Below are 16,513 nucleotides of genomic sequence, written 5' to 3'. Positions count from 1 at the left end.
TCCAGAATGCTCATGATGTAAGTCAATTAACTTTTTCAAGAAACATGTCCACTACTTTTAGCGCTATTCCTAAGACTGAGAAAAGGCCATTTTTGAGGACCCCCCTTTTCCATACTCCTCCAAATTACGTTCTCGCAAATGTAAAATATTCAAAATTGAAAATTCGTATTTTTTTAAAATTGGGCATATTTTTAAGTTCATTAACGAGATGGTTTTAGCAAAAAGAGTGGTATTTGAAGATGTTTTAAGCAGAGTGTAAAAATTTGACATAAAATAGACCATTTTTAAACGTTGGGGATTATTCCATCAAAAATATGTTTTATTGTTGGTATTGAATGGTGTTTTATGTATACAAAACTGCTGACAAAAATTAATATTTTCCAGATTTTTACTGTTTAAATTTTATTCGCTACAGTTTTCTGAAGAGCTGAAAAATCATTTTTATTTTGTGAGATTTTTTCATTCAACCCTGTTTCCAATACTACTATTTTTTTTTTCAAATTCAGTGGAGCCTCGTAGCCGTGCGGTCACCAAAAGGTCAGGAATACCTGATGAAAACTAGAGAAACATTTCAGCAAGAACTTCCAATTCCTGGAATACCTGGAACAGTATGTGAAGAAATGCCTGTAGGAATTTGTGGAGACTGGAAGTATGTTTGAAAAGATGCTTGGAAGATTTTTTGAAGGAATTCCTGAAAAAAAAATTTAAGGAATCTCTGGAGGATATTCTAAAAAATCCCCAGAAGGTTTATGAAAACAAACCAAATTTATGATTTTCTGGAGGAATTTATGGGAAAATTCAGAGGGGTTCAGAGAAATTCCAGCACAAATTTATGGAGAAATCTTTAGTGAACATTGAACAATTTTCAATCAATAGTGGTCCACGAACCAGATTTACGAGGAAAGATGAATTCAACGCCTTCAAATGAGTTTTTAGGCAAATATGGTCTTCCACAAAGTTGTTCCTAAAGGGGCTATTAGACTGTTTGTCATTATGACAAATATTTGCAATTGAAGTCCGACATTTATCCAGGCTGTGTTGGGCGTTTGTTGGGCTTGTTTGGCCAAATATTTGTCGCGTCTAATGGGACCTTAATAATAAGGCCCTCTTAAAAATGTGCATGAAAATAAGGGTGGTCCATATTTTCAAAGAATGAACCAAACTTTTTTATTTGCAAGAATAACTGTATACATTCTTCGGGAAAGTTGTAGATTTATCAATATTGAGCAAGTTTGCTGAAGACATTTTTTATGTAGCTTTAAAGTTGATCGATCTAGAGGTATTTTTATGAATAAGCTTAGGCTGATTCAAGAAAAACCGGTTTTCTGGCGTTAACTTTTTCAGTTTCGATTTTTCATCAAAGTCGCCCAAGAATCACTTGTATAGCATTTGGAGATGCGTCGTTTCGTTCGCTGAGATGGTCGTTATCTCCTTTGGTTCAAAAGTTACAGGCGTTTTTCTTAAAAATCATAGTTTTTTTAAAAAGGTGTTATAATGGGTTGGGGCAAGCATAAAAAATATCTTTTGCCCGCATTCAAAAGAAGAAGATTTGTGATAAAACATATCAAAAAATTCGAGGTGTGTTATTTTTGTAACTCAAGTTAAAATTCTTGAAAAGTGCCTATTTTTTCTAGAAAATCATCAATACCTTAAACTGTTTAAACTGTTTTGACCAAATTTGGAGCATTTTCCCATAGTTTTCATAAGGTGACGCTAGAACAAATCGTTTTATTGCTTTATCTTTTTTGTTTCAAATTTCTCATCAAAATTGTCTAAGAACCATTTTAAGAACTTAAAAAAATGCACATTTGCGTGCGCTGAGAATGTTGCTACGTCATTCCGTTCAAAAGATATTGATGATTTTCTAGAAAAAATAGGCACTTTTCAAGTATTTTTCACTTGTGTTATAAAAATAACACCCCTCTAATTTTTTGATATGTTTTATAACAACATTTCTTCTTTTGAATGCGGGCAAAAGATATTTTTTATGTTTGCCCCAACCCATCATAACATCTTTTTTTAAAAAACTATGATTTTTTTTAAGAAAAATGCCTGTAACTTTTGAACCAAAAGAGATAACGACCATCTCAGCGCACAAAACGGCGCGTCTTCAAATGCTCTACAATTGTTTTTTGGGCGACTTTTATGAAAAATTGGAACTGAAAAAGTTACCGCCAGAAAACCGGTTTTTCTTGAACCACCCTAAGCTTATTCAGAAAAATACCTCTAGATCGGTCAATTTTAAAGCTACATAAAAAGTGTATTCAGCAAACTTACTCAAAATTGATGGATCTACAACTATCCCGAAGAATGTATAAAGTTATTCTTGCAAATAAAAAAGTTTGGTTCCCAATTTCATTGAAAATATGGACCACCCTTTTTTTATGTATATTGAAAAGAGGGCCATATTTTTAGGAACAATTTTGTAGAAGACCATATTCATCTAGAAAATCATTTGAAGGTGCTGATTGCATCTTTCCTCGTAAATCTGTTTCGTAGACCATTATTGTGCAATAATGGTAGTGTTACGGCGAAAAGGGGGTTCTGAGAGTGAAGCTCGAAGCCGAATTCTTCTGAGCAGATCGCAAACACCTATCTGTGGGTGCGAGTACAGCTTAAAGCTGGAATTTATTGCCCGATTATTTCAATAAGTGTTTACAATTACAATCGTTACTCACATAATTCGGTCAAAGCGATATCAGACTGATTTTCATTCGTTATCCATAACATTACTTTAGATCCATTTGTGATAATAGTTATTAAGGTTAGAATTACGAACTGGTAGATGATAAGCTAACTTACTGTGATAGTTTCTGTGATATATAGGCTAATTTAATAATATCTTTATAAGCACAATTCAACTGTTAGCTATAAGGAAAATTAGGTATTTAAGCAATTATATAAGTAATTTCACTATAAATTGGCTTCATTGCAATTGTACGCCTTTGCACGTCACTGCGCAGATCTACTTTAACAGATCTCCCTCTGTCATTTTTCTTCTCAATGTTCATATCATTTAGTTGCAGTGCCGCTGCTAAAAATTTTTCAGGTATCCTTTCGGATTGTTTTTCAAGGGTTTTTTTTTGTTCAGAAATTTATCGAAGCATTATTTAAAAAAAAAAATGTTGCTTCAGAAATTCCTTTACGAATTTCATTAGGAGTTCCTCTGAGCATTTTTTCAGAAGTTACTCCAGAAATTCCACCACAAATTCCAATTAAAATTGCATTAGTAACTCCTTTGGATTCCACTGGTTTTGGAAAATCTTTCACAGGTTGTTTCAGAAATATTGTCCAATGATTCCTGAAAGCGATTCCAGAGACTCTTTAATAAAATCTCTCAAAAAATCCTTTACCAATTCTTCTAGAAGTTCCTTACATAATATTTCCACCAGACACGAATGTCACATAAGTGGTAAAGTGTCTTTAATAAATATTAATTAATAATAATTACATAATATTTCAGAGATTCCTTTATACAATCTTTCATTGAATCGTTAAGAAAATCTTTCAACGTTTCCTTCAGAAGATTTTCCAAAGATTTCTTAAGAAAATCTTCAAGGGATTCCTTTGAAATCTCCGCCTGGGATTCTTTCAGAACTCAAACCACTAATTCCTTCGTAAACGAATCTTCCAAAGAATCTTTCAGAAATTTCTCCAGCGGATTATTCATAAATTCTCCCAAGGATTCTTCAAGAAATTGTCCCAGGGATTCCTTCAGAAAATTCTTCGGAAATTTTCCACAATTCAAGAAAGTCTTCAATGCATTTCTTCCAAAAAATTCTCCAGGGATGCGCTAAAAAAACTTCCAGGAATTCCTTAAGAAGTTTGTTCAGAAATTTCTCCAGTTTTTTTATCAGGGATTGTTCTGAAAAATCAAAAAAAAATCCTCTAGTTTCATCAGAAATTCTTCCAGAAATGCCTACGAAAATTCGTACAGCCATACCTTAGCGAAGTTCACCAAGGACTGCTGCAGGAATTTCTCGGGATATTTAATATTGAATTCCATTGGAGATTCCAGGAAGAATGTCTCCATAAATGTCTTCAAGGTTATCTCCACTGATGCTTGCTTGAGTTCTTTAAGTGGCTCAAGCAGAAATTCTTCTGAGAATTCCTGCAGAAATTCAGACAGAGATTCTCTTATCAATTCAGCTAGATATTTCTCTATGTAGTTTCTCCGAAACTTTGTCCAGGATTTCTACCAAGAACACATTTGGACACTTCTCTTTGTTTTTTTTTCAGGAATAAATTTAAAAATTCCTCCAAAAATAATACTCAAAATTTCGCAGGAGATTTTTGTAGGAATGTTAGAAGATTTTCATCAACTTGTTTCCTCAGATTTTCCTCTAGCAATTCCTTCAGCAGTACGTACGTCAGTAATCTAAAATATCTCCCGAGCATCCCACCAAGAGTTTCCCATCGAGTTTCTTTTAAGCATTTCTTCTAAAGATTCTTTTTTGATTTCTTTAAAAAAATCCTTGGAAACCTTCAGAAATTCTTAACAGGATTTAACAAAAACTCATCCAGAGATTTGTACACGAATTCGACTGGACATTCCTTCAGGAATACATTTAGAGATTCCTTTAGTTATTCATTCAGAAATTTCTCCAGGAGTTCCTTTGGATACATCTTCAGAGCATGTTGCAGCATTCCGAGAATTTCTTCACGAATTTTAGCATTTTTATTTCTATCTTCTATCTTCTATCTTCTATCTTCTATCTTCTATCTTCTATCTTCTATCTTCTATCTTCTATCTTCTATCTTCTATCTTCTATCTTCTATCTTCTATCTTCTATCTTCTATCTTCTATCTTCTATCTTCTATCTTCTATCTTCTATCTTCTATCTTCTATCTTCTATCTTCTATCTTCTATCTTCTATCTTCTATCTTCTATCTTCTATCTTCTATCTTCTATCTTCTGACTACTCCGGCTTTCTTCTATTATTCAATTTGTGTATTCTAAGTTTGCCTTTTTCTTAGCTTCTATCCATTGTTTTTTATCTTTTTATCATTTATTTTCTTTATTTGTATGTACAGCTTTTTCTATTGTCTTACTTCTGTTTTTTATTACTTTCATCTTCTATTTACATAACCGAATATCGGATTCATTGTACTCTATTCTCTCAAACATTTCTAGACCAACAAAAAAAACTTCGGATCAATGATTCAATGCACCATTGAACCCCCAGCTGAGGTTGCAGAGTTAACAATTGTACCAGTCATGTATTGCGTCATCAAATGACTATCGGATAGTACCCACCGCACCGTGTGCTGGCCTCACCAGCCGCGTCTTACTTTACTTTCATCGAGCTTGCCGATCGGCCAAGAAGACAGGGCAAAATTATCGCACCATTCTTCGAATGCTTCCACAACCGGGGGGCCGCATGGTTTTCTTTTGCTCCAGTTTTGCCATGTTTATTTTTTTTCTTCTTCTGATCTCTTACTCTTTTTTCGCACGCTATATCCAACTTCCGCGGAACTGTTTTTCTCGTCGTCGTCGTTTCACGGAGCAGCCCCCTATGCTAGTGTTATGGCTATTCTTTGCTATTTTCTGCGACACGGTGTCGCACGGAAAAACAAACACAATTACGACATGTGAACCTTTCGTTGGCTGATCTGCCGTTGGCAGCATAGTTGTCCCATGTTAATAGGGATTCCCGTAGAACTTGGGACATCTATGCTGCACACGGCAGTGATGGCGAGTTGTCAACTGGGTAGTGACAGTTTTCCCACTGCATCTAATTCACCGTATCTCCAGCGAGTAGAAGACTGTTTGTGATTGGCAGATCTTCCTCTTAATGCCAACTACATGCCTATGAACACATCAAAATTTCTGTTGAAATATCAGCAATATAGATAGAAAAACTATCTCAAATCTCTTCAAACATCATGTCAGGACTTCTACCTAAAATATTACCTAATTTGTTCAGAGTGGACTCATTTGCTTTGCAGGGCTTAAAACACAATTAATGTTTATAGCCCAAATGAATCCTATTCAATCGGAAATCGAACATTCAACGACCGGTTCACACCTCTGTTGGAAACATTTAATGAGTATCTTCAACCTTGGTCATTACCACATCCCACTGACGACCGGACTACACCCAGACTGACCACCCTGAAATCCCATAGACCTCGACGCATGACCACCACACGGATCCGCAACCTGCCAAAGTAGCAGTCAATAAAACCACGTCTAATCTCCAGCGTTCGTTTAATATTTACCCAAGTCGTGGCTCGGCACCACGGAAAAAAGGTTTATTGATATTTCAGATGTAAAGTTTTAGCGCGAGGTAACTTTCAATTTCCAAAATCATTTGCCCGTGCGGCGGATACTGCCTGGCCCCGCTGTTGCACCTTCCATGCTTGGTGCACCAGAAGAGCGCACGCTGAAAGAGGAAAAACAGGTAATTACATACTGTGTGTGTGGCATGTATAGCGAGGTAGGTTGTACACACAGTCCCGGTCTGGGGAGACCCCAACGCCAGAAACAGTCGTCTGTCTGCTGGGAGTTGTTGCATCGGTTTGATCGGGTTTTCGGTGGGCATGTGTGAGCCTCGGCGCGTCATATTGGCGTGTTGAGGCGAGCCTTCCGACTGGGTGGCTGCGTAATCGCGACCGGCGCTTCTGTTATGCTTGTTATACTGAAGAAGGCTAGTGGAACAAGGAAGCCTGATAACATGCCAGATGAGAATTTCCTCAAGAGTACGAGATAAATTTCGTTGCGCAGACCACAACAAGTGCGGCTGTTGCCCAATTACGACGTCATGATTATCATAGAAGACCTTAAACTCTTCCTCATCAACAATATACAATACACCCAAACCTCCATTTAGGTATTGAGTCGAGGCTGCCTAATGCTATTTAGGACCTTCTATTTAAGGTTGTAAAGAAGTTTAAGAAGGGCGATTGGCTAGAAGTTTCAAAGGGAATTCGAGGTTCCAGAAGGCTTTCCAGGGAGTATCAGGAGGAACGGTCAGAGGCGTAACAGGAGCGTTTTTGGGGGATCTTAGAGGGTCTCAGGGGATTTACAAGGGGTCTGGTGGGATTTTCGGAAGCATTTCAGGAAGTTTCAGAGGATTTTCAGTCTCACGTGCGTTACAGGGGGCCCAAGGCGGTTTCAGGAGATTTTTGGAGGCATTTCAGGAAATTCTCTCTTTCGTCGGAAGATCTCTGGTGTGTTACATGGAGTCTGAGGGGGGTTTGAAATGGGGTATGAGGGGTATGAAATGATTTTAAGCGAATTTTCAGAAGCGTTACAGGAGCATTTTCGGAGGCTTAGGAGGGTTTCAGGATTCCAGACAGATGAATTGGCTGTAACAGAGGACAGAACCCATGGAAAGGATAGGCGATACGGGACTAGGTGGTTTCTGGCTGGTCAACAACTGAATGTTCATTAACCGGATATAGCTTGTAACCGTCGGTTCCAAATTTAACTTGTCGGCTCCACCGCAAGACCAAAATATCCTTTTCCCGAACCTAACACGCCCTTATTCCAAACTAGTCACTAAAACAAATGGAGTGAGCGGCACTCATGCAGTGACTTGATGCATGAGAAAGTGCCACTCCACTCTCACGGCGATCTGTCATGCTCGAGTGTCAGTTCATATTCGAGCAGTTTGAACCGGTTCGTTCCTCAGGCTCCAACTCACAGGTGTCGCCCAAATAACAGAGTACAGGCAGATTCCGATTTTAAAAACACGGAAAGCATAGATTTGCATTAGTATGCAAATCTTTGATTCCCTATAAATAGGCTAGCATTCCATAATGCAGCTCTCTTTTCTGGTGATTTCTGAAAGAAATAGTAGTGCGCGCGTGTGTAGTGTTTTCGTCCGATGTCGAGGTTAGATTTGATAAACCTCATGTGGTGTAAATGTTTTAATTTAGTGTTTTTTCTCTTGTTTCAATAGGATAAAATAAGAATGTTAGTTCGACCTACTAGCTACGTTAATGTTAGTATGGTTAAAAAGTGTTAGTCGTGGTAAAAATCATGCAGAAAGTACGTAAATTGTTAGAATGTGTTAGAAACTTATCCTATAACTAATTGTTAAATTGTTAGATCCCATGTTAGATCCTGTGAAATTCTAAAAGAAAAACTACCAGACAACAACAAACACGTTAAAACAACAAGAAAAAGGTAACCTATATTGTATAATTGTGAAAAGTGTGTCAGGTCGTAAGGAATGTGACGTCACAGGGGTCTAATTTGTGGTTAGGTCCAAGGATTGGGCCTTTTTCTTTGCTTTGAGCTTTTTCCCAGCAGACGGTACCGCCTCGATGGCCAGAGCGACGGTGACGGCCAAACCACCTAGAATCGCCTTCGAACCGTTAGAAGCGCGAAACACCAGCGCGCTCTCCGCCAGAAACCCCCCCCCTCCCTTTTGGGAGTAGGAGATATACGAAACCATGCTTGTTACGTCGCTGGCTACCATCGTCGACCGCCGTATGCTGTGGGTTCAACAGGAGCCGCCATATTGGTTCCCAGTGGCCGGCTTTGCCACGATTTTTCGGCGTTCGCTGCCGAAAATCATGTTCCGGCTACCTCATCAACTCCGGTGGCCGCCATCTTACTACCTCCGTGGTCCGTGGGCTCCAAACGGCACTCGAAGAGCTCCAGACGTTCCCGAACTACCGGCTGGCGATAACAAAACCGCAAGTACAAACCCCCTAAAAGTGACGTCATTTCAATAAAATGTAAAATTGTAAATAGGAGCCACAGTGGTAGCTTATTTCGAGAGCATAGCCCTGGGTTAAGATTTTTCCACCACTTTTTGCTATTTTTCGCTTTGTCGGGCTCGAAAGGAGCCACCAAGCCTCGTCTTTCGGGAATTCACCAATTTTGTATCAGATTTTATGCTTTTTGTATTTCCTGAATGTAATTCGTATATTTGTGAAACACTGGTGAGTAAGTGTAGTCTATTGTACCGGTCCTGCTGTTATGTTCGTCCTCCTTGAAAGATGTGAGAGCCAAGTCATGCTCAACGACCCTGAAGAACCACAATCCCTGAGCCACCGAGTTACAAATTGGCGCCCAACGAAAAATGACAGAAAGCTTTCATTTTCTCCCCCGGAGGGGACGAGAAAAACAGCAGCCTGTTTTTAGTAGCTTTCTTCGTTCTCCTAACGAAGATTCTCTGTAATATTTTGGACATAAATGGATTTGGATCATCCAGGCCTGTTCGTAGCCAGTCCTAGAATAACAAATTTCGCATTACAAAATGCTGGAGCTCATAATAGGAATTTTCAAATGCGCTTGCAACAAATAGTCGCTTTTAATTTATTTTCGTTTCGAATTCGGTTCGATAATCGCAGTTTAGGATAACACATTTTAGAAAATAGCCGCGTACGCGTAGTTAATGGCAGTTCCGGTCTGCCCATGTCATCTTGAATAGTCTGCGAAATTGAAATGATCAGTAATAGAACCCATTGAGAAACGCTGTCGGAGTCTAATGCAATCCCGAGATCGATTCGTTCGTTCCTCGGCAAGATTGATCGAAATGACCGACAACGATCCGGTTCGTTGGTTCAAACCAGCAGAAAACGCGACCCGTTGAAAACCCGAACAAATCGTAATTTGCCAGTCTTCAATTCGTAGAAGACCGATCGTCCGGCAACCGTGGCCGAATGATCAACCCGCACCGTATTCGTTGGTAAGTGATCCGAAAAGACGCGAAATAGAGATCCAATCGCAGGATCGAATCAATCACGATACGATAAAAGGATCGAATACCGAATAAAGGTTCGCGAAAGTTCAATTACCGCGATCGGTAATGAACCAGAATAGAAATGTCCATACAAACCTCGATACAAACCTTTGCCTCAGCATGCAAGCGTTTCTCCAACAGCATCTTATCTCATTGATAATTTGTAGCCCCAGAGGCACAACCACCCACTTAATCTTGGGAAAATTTCTTGCCGTGAAGCAATAAAGGCTCCCCAACCCCAACCCTTCTTTATTTTGAATCATTGTCTCCTGAAAATACAGCGAGAGTAATCAAACGATTCAGTTTTCTCGGGTCACCCGAATGGCCTGAGAGTTATCCCTGAAGACGAGACAATCGTCCAGTTCCTTAGCAGCCGATAGCCCAAACTCAAAAGGAGTAACGGTCATGTCCGGCGATTCACATCGGCGATCGGGACCAGCTCGGCGAAACGAGTTGGCGAACGAAAATATCCCATCGCAGATACCCTCATTCGGTGGACGGCTGATTGACCGATCCTAAAACCGAAACTGATTATGAAATTTCTTCAAGTCAGTCGTTAATTGAATATTTACTCACCCATTAAGATGTCCGGACGCGGATGTCCATCAATGGTGTGACGATGCTAAAAATAGAATAACAAATTTAGTACTTCGAGACTTTGTTTACAAAATTATTACTCTTACCTGGTATGCATAATTGCCTCCCCTGGAGAAAGTTCTCCCCCCGATTCAATAACAGTCCGAGAGAAGTACGACCGGAAAGTGATCCGCGAATCGATGACCCGTTAACATCCCGGGAACTTCCTACGGGCGGACACGATTTTGTCCCAGTTTGCGCCGGATTTCATACCGAAAATTGTCCGCGATAGCTTCGAGTAAACACGGATTACGGTTTCGCGAGCCGATAGTTTAGTGTCGAAACGTAAACAATAGTTGAGAGTCGACGATTTTGTTCAGTACATATTAGAGAATGAGTTACCTTTATGAGTGCTTTGCTTCCTCGCAAGGGCGAAGAAGATGTACAAGCTATATCAAAAGGGCCTATTCAAGATAAATAGTTCGAAAATTGTAGTTTCACTTCAAATTTCTTAAATTCACCCGATTAGACTTTGACCAAAAATGAAAATTCTTTCATTTTTCAGGAGGGACGACGGGGTATTGTAACCGTCGGTTCCAAATTTAACTTGTCGGCTCCACCGCAAGACCAAAATATCCTTTTCCCGAACCTAACACGCCCTTATTCCAAACTAGTCACTAAAACAAATGGAGTGAGCGGCACTCATGCAGTGACTTGATGCATGAGAAAGTGCCACTCCACTCTCACGGCGATCTGTCATGCTCGAGTGTCAGTTCATATTCGAGCAGTTTGAACCGGTTCGTTCCTCAGGCTCCAACTCACAGGTGTCGCCCAAATAACAGAGTACAGGCAGATTCCGATTTTAAAAACACGGAAAGCATAGATTTGCATTAGTATGCAAATCTTTGATTCCCTATAAATAGGCTAGCATTCCATAATGCAGCTCTCTTTTCTGGTGATTTCTGAAAGAAATAGTAGTGCGCGCGTGTGTAGTGTTTTCGTCCGATGTCGAGGTTAGATTTGATAAACCTCATGTGGTGTAAATGTTTTAATTTAGTGTTTTTTCTCTTGTTTCAATAGGATAAAATAAGAATGTTAGTTCGACCTACTAGCTACGTTAATGTTAGTATGGTTAAAAAGTGTTAGTCGTGGTAAAAATCATGCAGAAAGTACGTAAATTGTTAGAATGTGTTAGAAACTTATCCTATAACTAATTGTTAAATTGTTAGATCCCATGTTAGATCCTGTGAAATTCTAAAAGAAAAACTACCAGACAACAACAAACACGTTAAAACAACAAGAAAAAGGTAACCTATATTGTATAATTGTGAAAAGTGTGTCAGGTCGTAAGGAATGTGACGTCACAGGGGTCTAATTTGTGGTTAGGTCCAAGGATTGGGCCTTTTTCTTTGCTTTGAGCTTTTTCCCAGCAGACGGTACCGCCTCGATGGCCAGAGCGACGGTGACGGCCAAACCACCTAGAATCGCCTTCGAACCGTTAGAAGCGCGAAACACCAGCGCGCTCTCCGCCAGAAACCCCCCCCCTCCCTTTTGGGAGTAGGAGATATACGAAACCATGCTTGTTACGTCGCTGGCTACCATCGTCGACCGCCGTATGCTGTGGGTTCAACAGGAGCCGCCATATTGGTTCCCAGTGGCCGGCTTTGCCACGATTTTTCGGCGTTCGCTGCCGAAAATCATGTTCCGGCTACCTCATCAACTCCGGTGGCCGCCATCTTACTACCTCCGTGGTCCGTGGGCTCCAAACGGCACTCGAAGAGCTCCAGACGTTCCCGAACTACCGGCTGGCGATAACAAAACCGCAAGTACAAACCCCCTAAAAGTGACGTCATTTCAATAAAATGTAAAATTGTAAATAGGAGCCACAGTGGTAGCTTATTTCGAGAGCATAGCCCTGGGTTAAGATTTTTCCACCACTTTTTGCTATTTTTCGCTTTGTCGGGCTCGAAAGGAGCCACCAAGCCTCGTCTTTCGGGAATTCACCAATTTTGTATCAGATTTTATGCTTTTTGTATTTCCTGAATGTAATTCGTATATTTGTGAAACACTGGTGAGTAAGTGTAGTCTATTGTACCGGTCCTGCTGTTATGTTCGTCCTCCTTGAAAGATGTGAGAGCCAAGTCATGCTCAACGACCCTGAAGAACCACAATCCCTGAGCCACCGAGTTACAAGCTCGTGGTCGCAACTGGACAAAAAGCTAACCTAATTGGTAGATCCTGTCAAGAGGTTGGAGGCAGAACGAGTAAACCAGAAAACAACACGAAGCAGGAGCTTAACGATAAATGGACGTTATTGAAGCTTGGAAATTTATGCAGGGTTTGTACAAGCGTCGGAATCAGGCCACTCGCGTAAGACTTAAGTGTTAAGAAGCTTCGATTTGGGAGTAGTTGCATACCATAAGGTGCCTCTGGAGCCGACCTACTGATTTCATACCACGGGGTCGCCTTGTAGGCATTCACAACAAAAACGACATAACCGGAAGTCTTCCGCGTGGCTAACTGTCCAGTAGAAGGGTTTAATTCGACCCCATTAATTTCCCCATGGCGCCTATTAATCCAACTATCTACCCTCGGTATCAACCTATGGGTCCACCTTCCTTTGGTGGAACTGTCCCACGCGCGCTGCCATAAGGATGCGGATAGGCACCATACCATTAATGACGCAGATATCGTCGTGTGACACGGTACGGTACGCGCTCGCAACCTCGGGCACATTAGCCTGTAAGTACTTTCCGGCTTCCGTCGGTAGCATTCAGGACTCCGCGCAGTGCCACACGCCGGGCCGCCATACCTAAGTATGGACGAAGCAACACTAGCCAGAAGCTTGCGCTTACTGGCGTACACCGCAGAAATATTGGACATCATCCGGGACAGTGCCGCAATAGCTGTGGAGGCTCTTTTACAGGCATAATCGACGTGGCTACCGAAGGTAAGCTTGTCGTCCATCATCACTCCCAAGTGTTTGACGGAGCGCTTTGCCAGGATAATGTACTCGCCTACACTGATCTCCGTCTGCTGCTACGACTTCCGGTTGTAGACAACCGTCACCTCAGTCTTGTGGTGAGCCAGCTCCAATTTCCTAGATCGCATCCACGCCTCCACAACCTTGATCGAGTGGTCGGTAGTCAACTTCACCTCCTCGATCGTTTCACCGTAGACATCGAGCGTTGTATCGTCGGCAAATCCGACAATTTCCACTCCCACTGGGTACTCTAACCTCAACACCTCGTCGTACATGACATTCCATAACACCGGATCCAGGATGGAACCTTGTGGGACTCCAGAGGTTATGTGAAAGCAATTCCGACCCACCTCCGTGTCGTAAACTAGTACACGATTCTGAAAGTAGCTTTCGAGAATCTTGTACAGGTACTCCGGTATCCCCAGACGCATTCCGTCACGAATGAACTTCATTGTTTAAAGTGACGTTAATAAAAAAGGCCAAAGGCCAAAGGCCCAGACGCAAGAGCGCATCGGCAATAGCAGACCAACTGGCGCTATTAAACGCATTCCTTACATCCAGAGTCACTACCGCACAGAAGTGAATTCCCCTCCTCTTAGGCTCGAGTGCTTTCTCGGCGGTTTTTGTAACCGACAGGATTGCGTCTACGGTGGACTTCCCCTTCCGGAAGCCGTACTGGTTACTCGAAAGACCATTTTCGCCCTCGGTGAACCTCAACATTCTATTGAGGATGATCTTTTCGAGCACCTTCCCCGCCGTGTCAATCTAGCATATTGGTCTACATGCCGACGGGTCTCCGGGTGGTTTCCCCGCCTTCGGCAATAGTACCAGGCTCTGCCTCTTCCAAGCTTCTGGGAAAACTCCCTCGTCCGGGCATTTCTGCATAGCATACCTGAACATCTCGGGACCCTCTGCAATAGCTACTTTTAAGGCCAGGTTCGGAACTCCGTCCGGACCTGGGGCCTTACCTACGCTAAGGGACTTTGCTATCCCCGCAAGTTCCACATCGGTGACTCTCTCCTCATCGCCAGCCCCAGTCCCCGGCTGTCCTACGAAAGGAGGCCAAGGCCTAGGACCATGACGCGGAACAAGCCCCTTCGATGACCCCCTCTAACATCTCTGGAGATTGCTCTGTAGGAGCCATCACACCTCTCGTCTTGGCCATAACGATCCTGTAGGCGTCACCCCACGGGTTCGTATTGGCACTCTGACAGAGACCCTCAAAGCAGGCTTTTTTGCTTGCTCTTACATATCTCAGTTTTCAGTGAGACTTTAGCAGCGACGAACACCACCCGCCGTTCGTTTCGCTCTTCCTCTGATCGTGCTCGCTGCATCCGCCGCCTAGCCCGTAGGCAGGCGCGGAGCAGGTCCGCAATCGCGTCGGTCCACCAGTAAGCCGGTGGCCTCCCATTTCTAGGGTGGACTCGCCTAAGCATGGTCGCATCACACGCACGTGAGAGCACCGCTACCAGCTCGTCGCCATCTAAACCGAGTAAGTTTCACTCACGGCGGAGCGCCTCCCTAAATACCCCTTCGTCGAAGTATGATGTCTTCCACCTGCGAGGGCTTGGCCTTGGCCTAGCCGCCTCTTCTTCTATACGCTGCCTGCTGTTGTTGTAGCGAACCGCCAGGTGGTCGCTGTGAGTGTAGCTATCATCTACTCTCCAGTTCGAACTACTTGTTAAGCCAGGACTACAAAAGGTCATGTCAATAATTGACTCCGCTCCGTTTCGACTATAGGTACTCTTGGTACCGACATTAGCCAAGTCGACATCTAAGATGGCCAGTGTTTCTAGCAGGATCTGACCCCGCTGGTTCGTGAAACGGCTTCCCCATTCCACAGCCCAGGCATTAAAGTCACCCGCTATTACCACCGGCTTTCGCCCTGTTAGCATGGTCACATTTGCAGTGAACTGCTCGATCGGCCACCGCGGAGGCGCATAACAGCTACAGAAGAAGACCCCGTTTACTTTGGCGACCACGAAACCCTCATAGGTAGTAGACACCAACTCCTGGACGGGGTATTTACCCGCCGTCCATATCGCCGCCATTTTTCTGGACCCAACCGCGACCCAGTTGCCGTTGCCGGCGGGTATGGGTCCGCTATGATGGCGATATCCGTATCCCACTCAGAAACCGCCTGACAAAGCAGTTGTTGAGCCGCGTTACAGTGGTTCAGGTTCAGCTGCGATACCTGCACTGTGATTTGTTGTTCACTGCGGATTTCTTGAAGGCCGGGCACCTTGGACCACCCGTCGGATGTTTGTTGTTCGCGGATTCCCCGGTACAGATCATGAAGATTGGTGGACTCGTGAAGCTTTGGGCCTTAAGGGCCATCCATTAATTACGTAAGGGTTTATGGGGGGAGGGGGGTTAGAGAAATCTTACGCGCCATACAAAAATATTTGGGCTTTCATACAAAAAATCTTACAAGGGGGGGGGGGTGTCCAAAAATTGTGAAAATTGCCTTACGTAATAAATGGACAGCCCCTTATGACCTTCAGCGCCGCATTGCCTGCACAGTTTGCCTTTGCAGTCCCACGACTTGTGTCTTGATTCCAGACACCTGCAGAAAACCTCTGGTGGCTCGTGGAATGTCAGGTGACATACGCACCAACGCACCTTTATATTCCCTATCTTAACGGACTTTTTAACGTCCGCCACAGGAAGCTGAACCAAAGCTATCTGTGTCCCTGCTGGCCCATTCCATAGCCTAACGGCAGCGGCGGCCACCTGCACATCGCACTGTTACCGCAGTGCCGTGACGAGCTCTTCCACTTCGGTGATCTCGTCAATGTCTTTGACCTTCAGAGTCTCCTCATGTGTAAAAGCCCTCTCCTCAACACTCTCACCAAGGCCCTTGTGTTCCTTCTCGCGCTTCAGCTCCAGGATCATCTCGCCTGTACGAGTACGTCTAATACTGCGTACGTCGGCTCCAAGACCCCCAAGCTTGGCGTCGCTTCGCATCGTCTTCAAGACGTCCGAGTACTTGGACTGTTCCGTCTTGATGACGAGCGCGTCGCCTTTCTCACGCTTGGCACGTACTCTCCTACGCCATGGCTTGGCGTCCTGTGCTTCTACCGGTGGATTTGTCTTCTTCTTCTTGCGCTCTACCTTCGTCCAAGGAGGGTCCTCCCCTTGGTTCGCCCTACTCTGCGACTGCTGAGGGCCCACCAACGGTCGCAACCCCTTGTTCCCATCGTTCCGGGGCGGGCTAGCCTTTTCAGGCCTACCCTTCCCAGCTTTCCGGGAA

At 43.1% G+C, this 16,513-nt stretch overlaps 1 long non-coding RNA gene across 2 annotated transcripts; it reads left to right on the top strand.

The window, feature by feature from the left end:
• The first annotated feature begins 7,415 nt into the window (after positions 1-7,415).
• LOC109412215 (uncharacterized) lies at positions 7,416-9,081 on the top strand. 2 transcript variants are annotated; one of them, XR_009998542.1, is made up of 3 exons: positions 7,416-7,840; positions 7,908-7,996; positions 8,069-9,081. It is a non-coding gene; the product is annotated as an uncharacterized LOC109412215 (long non-coding RNA). The 2 variants fall into 2 exon arrangements; XR_002130627.3 differs by having other exon boundaries at positions 7,416-7,996; positions 8,057-8,134; positions 8,214-9,079.
• The last annotated feature ends 7,432 nt before the right edge of the window (positions 9,082-16,513 follow it).

Source organism: Aedes albopictus, chromosome 3 (assembly GCF_035046485.1).
Source record: "Aedes albopictus strain Foshan chromosome 3, AalbF5, whole genome shotgun sequence".
Lineage (NCBI taxonomy): Eukaryota > Metazoa > Arthropoda > Insecta > Diptera > Culicidae > Aedes > Aedes albopictus.
The sequence above is the reverse complement of the archived record's forward strand: the minus strand, read 5'-3'. Positions and strand labels throughout refer to the sequence as shown.